Source organism: Atractosteus spatula, chromosome 7, assembly GCF_055471065.1.
Source record: "Atractosteus spatula isolate fAtrSpa1 chromosome 7, fAtrSpa1.hap1, whole genome shotgun sequence".
NCBI classification, from domain to species: domain Eukaryota; kingdom Metazoa; phylum Chordata; class Actinopteri; order Semionotiformes; family Lepisosteidae; genus Atractosteus; species Atractosteus spatula.
The window spans coordinates 57,432,009-57,440,931 of record NC_142712.1 but is presented as its reverse complement, the minus strand read 5'-3'; positions in this window follow the sequence as shown (position 1 = coordinate 57,440,931).

Here is an 8,923-nt window from a genome sequence, read left to right as displayed (position 1 = left end):
TTTTGGCAGACTGCCCATCTGGGATTACAGTAACTGTGGTGAATATTCCTCAACAGGATAGCACATCTATGGGGGAAAAAAAAAAGATATTGAACAACTATAAAAGGGAAAGGGATTGTAGACTTTCAAATACTTAGTCTCTTCAGAAGTACTTCTTAGTCATTTTGTGGAAGCTGTGGTAAGGCCACAGGAGCCATCGCTGTGCTTCCTATTGTATTGATCATCTTCTGTCCAATATCGTTCCAAGCTCTGCCATTCATGACACTCAATACAGGAAAAAGGAAGGGAAGAAAAAATCCACTTCACGTGCAGTTTATTTCAATGCAAAAACAACTAAAAATACTAATTGAGATAAAAGCATTCTGTTGACAGGAGTGACTTTAGGGGATTTAGATTTTAACAACACAATCAGACAGGCAGGCGGTGATGTCATTTATTGCATTGTGTGTATATAAAGTCGGTATGAAACACAATACTGCTGTACAATTTGTATCAGGATCTTTGGTAATTCTTAATAAACATTTAAAGTGATCAAGTCCATGAGCTGGGTTGTTAAATCGGGGCATCACATTATATCTAAGCTGAAGTATGGCTTGCATCAAAGCTTAACTTTCCTAAATGAAACAGCACAGTGTTGTGTAGAGTACACAGCTTCACACCGAGTCTTCAATCTTTCAGTAAGTAACAGTGAGGCAGCCTCAGGGACTGAAGGGGCTCAGGACAAGGTAAGTTCCATTGTCAGTATTTTTCGGACGTTTGACTGGAATATAGTACATGGTGAAAATGTTGATTAAATCCAAGTACATAAAGTCCTGCAATTTGGCGATAACCATTATTTCCATTTGTAGTATATGGCGAGTAGGTAATAAGACCTTGCCAACCTAAAACAGTAATTCACATTGCACCAATGCTACTATTTTTTTTTAAAAAAGGCTGACCAAGACATCGGCAATCCTGTGGTTGTGCCATGCAGAATTATAGCACAGTGTCTGTGTCTATAATTTGCTAAATTTGTTGCTATATGGAAAACAACAGCCTGCAATTTGCACATCATGTAATCATGTACACACAAGGTGCACCAAAACAAATCAAGCAAAAGGCAAACAAAACAGGGTTCAAACATAGACATTCTGTCTCCATGCAGCCACAACTCATGTCTTGGATCCGCTAGAGATATTTTAATTGACTGGGTAAACATTAATACAAGATTCTGCAATGTCTTTGTCTGGGCTACAGGGCCTGACACTTCTTTGTAATCCATCATATGGCTGTGTGCCACGTTTTCTTGAATATTTTGTCTGCCCTAATTAGTCAACATTTTACCCAGGTGTCTGTTTGTTCGGTCATTGCCCACCCTCAGCTGGGATTAAGGACGTTTTTTTGTAGAATTTGCACTGTTGTAGTGAAGACGTATTAGTATATTTGGCACAGAGCAACAGTCACAAATATAGACAATAAAGGACATGAATCCTGCTCCAGAGCCCCTTAGGGAAACACAAACAGTACATACATTATTTTCCCATCACCAGTGAACAGAAAAGTGCAAACAGTGACAGTACTGGCTGGCAGCCATTCAATACTGTAGTGGTCAAAAACAAACACTCCAAACAGAGTCACAGTAGTTTCTGGCAGCAAATACCAATCTTCCTCTCCTACAGTAGATAATAATAGTTGCATGTGTGTGTCCACATCCTCACACTACTCAGCTGGTCCAATTTCAGTTCATCTTCCTTCTTCCCAGTCCTGTGTCTAATCTGCTGTGTGATGGCACTGCGCCAGACGGTTGCAGGTGAGGAGGAGAATGAAAGACAGCCAAGGGCAAAGCCTGGCCCACAGCTCCCTTGGGCAGATGTGAGAGGTGAGCCCCAAGGCGCGATGGTGCTGGCCTGAGCCTGGTCTGCTGGTCTTGGCTGATTACTCAAGGGCAAGTGTCACTCTGGCCGTGCAGCTTGCCTAGGACTGCTGCACCACAGCCCCAGTGTTTTCAGAAATACTGGGGCAGAGCTGCGAGGCCAGTGACCATTTGCGCAGAACTTCCATCCTCCTGTCTTGACTGTTTAAACATAAATCTATTGGATTCATCAGATGAACACGGGATGCTCCTGCTTAAAACCAGAGGATGCTTGATTATCTTTAGTCCTTCTGAGCTGTGCTTACTGCAGCTGATACGGCGCGTTTGATCATACATGATGGGGAAAAAAAGTTCTGAAAAGATCTGCTATAGGCAGTACTCATTGGAGGCGATCAGGTGGGTAAAACTGAGCAGTGTTATAGGTTTATATGAGTATGAAGGTCTAGGCCAGGAGTTTTTCTTTTTGTTTTTCTTTTTGTATTGAGTAGCCAATTAAATAAAACACTATTTAAGTGTGATTGTCTAGGATAGGGGAGGGGGAGAGGGAGCAATAGTATTCTGTTAAAGAGCAAGGTTAATGACCTCATCTCCATCTCTTCACATTGGCCAGGCAGCTGTTGTGTACAGACATTAATGCCCATTTGACACTGGATTTAGGTTGCAAAATGCATGACCAGTGTTTCTGTTTTGTCATGGAGTGCTGTATATGCAGGTTACATTCTGCCACTAAGCATGGCAGCTGTCTTAATTTTGCTGCAAAGAAGAAATACAGGAATCTCATTTTGAACAAGATGTTTGTAAATTTGCTCAATGTTTATTACTATATGACAGCTTCCTTTTCTGCAGAGAACAAAATGGGTCTTTAATTGTATTAGGAATACATTTTTGAATGTCTATTTTGGAGTTAGGTTGTGATGAACTAATGAGTTTAGCATTTTTAAAACTAATATTTCAAGAAAGATTTGTTTCATCTCAGGTTATACCAGTGTAATATTTAAACCAGATTTTATGTTATCCTCCTGACAAAGTGCATGCTGGATTTGCTGCTTTTGATAATATCCTGGGCACAAATATAAACTGTTGTCATGCATTGTGTACTACACAGACAGAAATCGAAGGAGATGCATGTTATCCCTGTAGCACATTCATTGAAACTGTGTCTCTGATCTGGGTGTGGAAGATATCTGGTGAGAGTTTAACAGCTCAGCATAAAATGTTCCTTTTTTTTCTCAATGACACAGACATAGGGCTCCATTGTTCTAAACAAGTATATTGCTTGTTCTTAATTGGTACTTTTACTAAATGATGATTATCTTATCCTTCACTGGCTATGTTTCTTTTTCCGTTTTTTGGCCTTTGTATTCATTTAAAAATGAGTAACGTATGTAATGAGCCACATAAGTGCTCAACCCCCATTTTCTCCCCATGCAGTGCATGATCACTTCCAGCTCACTCCAGCCAGCTTCAGCCAGCAGGTGCAGACGTGACCTTTTTTTCAGCTAACAGCGACAGGGACCAGCATTCGCAGTGCCAGGGCTCCATGACTGACACTGCTCCATAGTTGGGTTCACAGAGCAGCTTATGTTAGAACTCAATTCATTTTCCTTCAAGCTTTTAATGAATTTAGATGTGTTGTGCATCACATCTAAGTTAATGTCATAGTTAAGGTAACCTTTGTTGAAACTATACATTAATAGTGTTTAAATCTTAGTTGCACAAGTCCAGTCCCTGAGTGCCAGAATCCAGCCAGTTTTCTAGGTCTCTTTAAATCATCAACAGCCGAAGCCCTTAGAAAAGTTTTGAACTGGTCCAGATAAGCTCATGAACAAGTCATTATGGGCATTATGTGGGAGAAACCCCTGCTGATTCTGTTGCCCCCCAGACCTGGAATTGCATATGACTGGTTTACTAGTGTGTAACACTACCCCTGGACCTGGTTATTTTCTCTCTATATAAAACTCTATATTTGCAGTGCGATTACTTACTGCCCAGACCAGGAAACACCCTTCAGCGCTCATGCAGCAGGGAGCACTGGGGTTGTTAGGCTTCATTTTCCTTGGGCAGCTCTCAGACATGTTACAAAACAGTTCTAATACTTATCAAAAGTTATGAATTTCTTTAATGGGTCTTTAACAAAACAAACAAAAGAAATAAAACAACTTCAGTCTTTCTCCAAGGAAGCTTTCGGCAGTATCTCAATCATACGCCTGCAAAATAGTTACTGTGACACGTGCAGTATGAGGGTAAAGAATGACCACAGATACCAGATTTAACCACATATCGTGTAAGATTCTGAAGCACAGTGTATTTACCCATATCAGTTTAATCAATCAAAAAATGTACCATTTAAAAAATGTAAAAATGTAACAGTATGGCAGATAGTTTAATACCTCTTGCAAAGAAACACTGGATGACTGAATCTCTGTGTGTGGGAGGCTGGTTGTTTCAATGGCAGACGTACAGCATGCGTAAAGCTATGGCTTATTAAGCTAAATGTCTGAAAGGGTGTTTTGTTGTAGTCCACTGCTGCATGCAGAAAAGATCTCACTCTTGCGGACATTAGCATGTGCTTGGTCTGCTCATATGAAAACCCAGAAAGTCCAAGTCAAGCTTAAGTTCAGTCAGCTGTGGAACCGGCCTTTTCTCCTGTCTGCTGCACTAGTCAGTGTTCATCCTGTGAACTGGAAACTGGCTGCAATCAGGCTTAACAGGGTAACCTCCTAAAAATAGATGGACTATTTGCTTTTCACCCAGTTTGGAAATTGCCAGTTGTGTAGTGATGTCTCATGGTCTGTAGGCTGTATCCACCCAGGGAGGCTGAGGAGCTGCAGTGTCTGTCCATTGAGCTCTTCATCTTGGACGTGTCGAGCTCTGCAGAGCTGACTGCAGGAGAGGAATGTCTTCCTGTGATACTGCCATGGGCCAGCAAGGGGCCTGGAAAGTCCCAGAGGGCAATGTTTTCCAGGAGCCAAGAGAAAGACACTGCTGATTAATCCCAGTGTGAGTCAGCTGTGCACAGCTTCTCACGGGATAGGGCTCTTCTCCCAGCTTTGCAAATGAGAAAATTCAACATTAAGGAACAAAAAATAACCTTTTATGCACATTAAATTTCAAAAGTAAATTTCAAAAATGTTCCTTAAAAGCAACAAAGCCATGCAGATGTCTCCCTATCACTCTGAACAGAAGTCCTCACTTAAGGTTTTGCCCCAGTCAACTGCACCTTTAAACTTGGAAGAGGAACAAAGCTGCAACTCTATCTAGAGTGATGAGAGGAAGTGTGCTGTGTTTTCTCATCAGCCTAGGTAAGAAAATGGAAGCATACTTCTGGGAAGGCGGAACTTCCTTCCAGTGCAAAGACAAGCGAAGAGTGGCTTGCATTCAGTGCAAATCTATTAAATGCTCAAGAAGAGGAACCCTGCCAATAACTGTAATCTGACCTCAGAAAAAACTTGAACTTGAACAAAGAATCATTACTCTGCTTAATGCTAATGGCCTCCCCTTTGCTCTGTTTAATTTTCACATGTGACTCCATGCCCATTTCTAATAATTGCCTCTTGAGTGTAACTTCTGACTGTTCACACGTCTTTAATTTGGTAATGGGTAATTTTTACAGCTCTGACCCATGGCTCCATGTTTTTGTGTGTATATGTGTGATGGAAACTCAAACGTCCAAATATTGTATCCACAAAGAACTCTTATTACATGCTCAGCGCAGCCATTAATCAGATACTGTTTCAGTGCTAAAATGCATTTGAAGCCCTATAATATAAAAGTCAACATTAAATTTAATGCACAGTCTAGCAAAAATTCAGTAGTTTGGTTAGATCCTACTGGATGCGATAGAGAGATGAAATATGCAGAGAGTATTTGGTGGGACTTTCCAAGCTAAGGAAATAGTAGTCACCCCCTTACTACTATGAGGAATGAGCCAGGGAGCAGCTGCAAGGGTGTAGATGTGGAGGCTGGGCATACGAGAGAGATACGTGAAGGGAAGACCTGGGGAGAGACATATATATATATATGTAGGTGAGTGGACATGTGCGAGATTAGGATCTAACATTCCTCCCACATATCAGTTCTAAACTCCATCCAGTACCCAAACCCCACACAGAAGTCATGTTTAAATTTCAATGTTATGTACTTCCTGGAAATGCAATGTCCCTTAGATTGGTAAATAATCAAGTTGGTAATATTTTGCTATCCTGAAATATGACACCAGAGGTTTTCAAGGTTCTTAAAATGCAGAAATTGCTCCTTTTATCATACAGAACACAACTATTTGCAGCTTATACAGATCTCCCACTGAGATGATAAAATTGTTTTCAGTTTCCTTCCAGCTTAGCATGGACTTAAAATATAATCACTTGAGCCTTACAAGATGGATCAGTACTGAATAGATTATTAAACTCCATTAAACCATAAGGACAAGATTATATTTTTCTTACCCACAAAAGTGTGAAATACTGAGCTTTCAGACCTCAGCTGGCATGTAAACAAGGATCTTCAAACAACTGAATGGAATAAGACAGAAACTGGCAGGTCTCCAAGACTAATTTGACTTCAAATATTTCTACTCTTTCATAGCTTGTAGACACGATTAAAAACTGAAGAGGAACATTGATGTAATAATGAATCTGGACTACACAGCAAAGTGGATGATCTGTCTAAAATTAATTCAGGTTACAAACAGTAAATGTTACAGTCTGACAAGAACCTTTGTCCAGGATTAAACAGTAATACACGTTTTCTAAAAAGAAAGGCTATTTGATTAGTGCCGGCATAAAACAATAACCTTAAAATAGCAGATACCAAAATATGAGTACACTGTATATTCCAAAAATGTATCTTTTTAAAATTGATATAATTAAGAAAAATGAATATTTACATTTATTTATTATAACAAAATGCAAATATTGTTCACTTCCTGATGAGGGAGGCATACATTTGGTACTTCAATTTAGGACTCATTTACCGTCATGTTTTATTTCAGATAAATGAGGTGGGACCCCCAAAAACCAGCCCAATGCTCCCTGTTAGCAATGCAAACCTGTGTCAAGACCAACGAAAAACTGCCTAAGACTCCCACGATGTTAACAACAGAAGGATGGATTTGTCCCATTAGTGGTCCCACTTGATCTACAAACTGCCCCCAGCTTGTATGTGGAGTTTGAGCTCTGCTTGCGCAGTTTTGATTTGCTCGGTCTCCACCACGGACTCGATCTGGCAGAAGTCAAGGGTATTCGAAGAGGATGTGCTGAAACGTGGCTCCCTCTCCCAAAGAGGCAGATGCTTACAGATTTGGAGGAATAAGCCTGGCTAGTGTAAATAGACGTCAAAGGGAGAACCGAATTACAAATAAAAGAAATAGCAGTTATAGCACTCTTGCCTAAAGAGAGCGGCAATTTACTGTGGTCCTTGATTTAACACTATACATTAAGCAAAACCCGTTAAGATCAATTTACTGGATAAAAAAACTCAAAGTTCTGAAGTGGCTGTTTATGACTCCTGACTGGAGTGTAAAGAGCTTTTCTCATTAAATATATCTTTGTTTTTTCTTGCTTGTTTGTATCGAAAGGATTACTAGTAAAGAGAAGGTTTACTTGTTTCCTTGTTCCAAGACATTTCATTTTTTGAAAATGAATATTAAGCATTATGACATTCAAAGGCCATTATGATTTATTTTCTGGGGTGTAAGTATACAGTGTTTTTGTTGTCTCTAAACCAGCTTTAAACCTTTACAGTCCAGTCTCCTAGAAAAAAGAGGCTTTAGATCTGAGTGTCTTTGCAAAGGATTTGTTGAGGCAGAGCTCACAGCTCTCCGTCTTTCTCCGCAAACTGGTGAGCTCAGGCTGGGGGGATTGGCCGAACAGCCATGAACCTATAATCCTGTTACTCCCAGGAATCTGTGGAATTCCATTAATAACAGGCAGGGGATCCCATTGAAGCTGCCCAGACACATTAACTTAAAAGGGAGTTACAATGTGCCAGAATCCCATTGGTTTAGATATGAGCAAATTCATATTTCTAATACTTTCAACCTGATATTTTCTTTTTGGTAAAACAGAGAGACTACATTTCAATCACCTTATAGGAAATTACTTCTTAATTTTAATTACAGTTTATTGTCCATGTTATTGTGTTGGTAATCTACCCTTTACAGAAGGCATTGTTAAATGAGATGTTTTATGGTGTAATGATTTTTTTAATGACTCTCAGTCCTAGAGCTCCAGTAATGAGTGAGAAGCACTCGTATATTCTCTTGATGTACTGGGATCCTGATCTTCACAGAGACACTGTGAGAAGAGCTGCTCAACCTTCTCACCTTGCATTCCGCTACATGGGAAAATTGTGCACCACTCAGATCCACATCCTTAAGTGCTTATTAGCAGTGTCCGTTAAACAATTAAAGCGTTGGGTTTCCCTAAACCACTTCCATAGGAAACCCGAATTCAAGGACCACGCAGTGAGAAGCCTGGTCAAAACCGCCTTGAAACATTGACTTGTCATTAATTGTTAGATTAATCTACAGATCATTTCATCTAAATCTTGTCAGCAACAGGGGTGAATTCCCTTAATTAAACAAGCTCATTGATTGATGGAATATGCATGTGTCCCCAGTATTCAGAAAGTTGTTATTTGCTATGAACCCTACTGGATTGGTGCGCAGGACTGGATATCTGTGCTCAAATAGATATAGTGACAGATTGACAAGCGGCAGAGATATGTGCATAACACGTCACCACTGATTTTTAAAAAATGCAAATTCCTGTACTAATACCGTTTTCAAGTTGAATGGAGTTAAAATACCCTTTATAGCCTCTGTTTCGATCAGTGCCCCTCCCTGCGGGGTCTGGAAAGTGCTTGGGTTTCTTCCCCTGTGCCTGGATCCTAATGTCTTGACCTTCATTTACACTGATTTCATGCCTCGTGGTTCACTAGGCTCACGTGCCTTGTGGGGTGAGGTTCACTAGTGTTCATCCTGAAAGACAGACAAGTTTAAAGTTGGCAACGTGAAGTTCATTTATACAGTACTGAGCCTCGCTGTACTGTACGTTAAGTGCCCTGAAACAC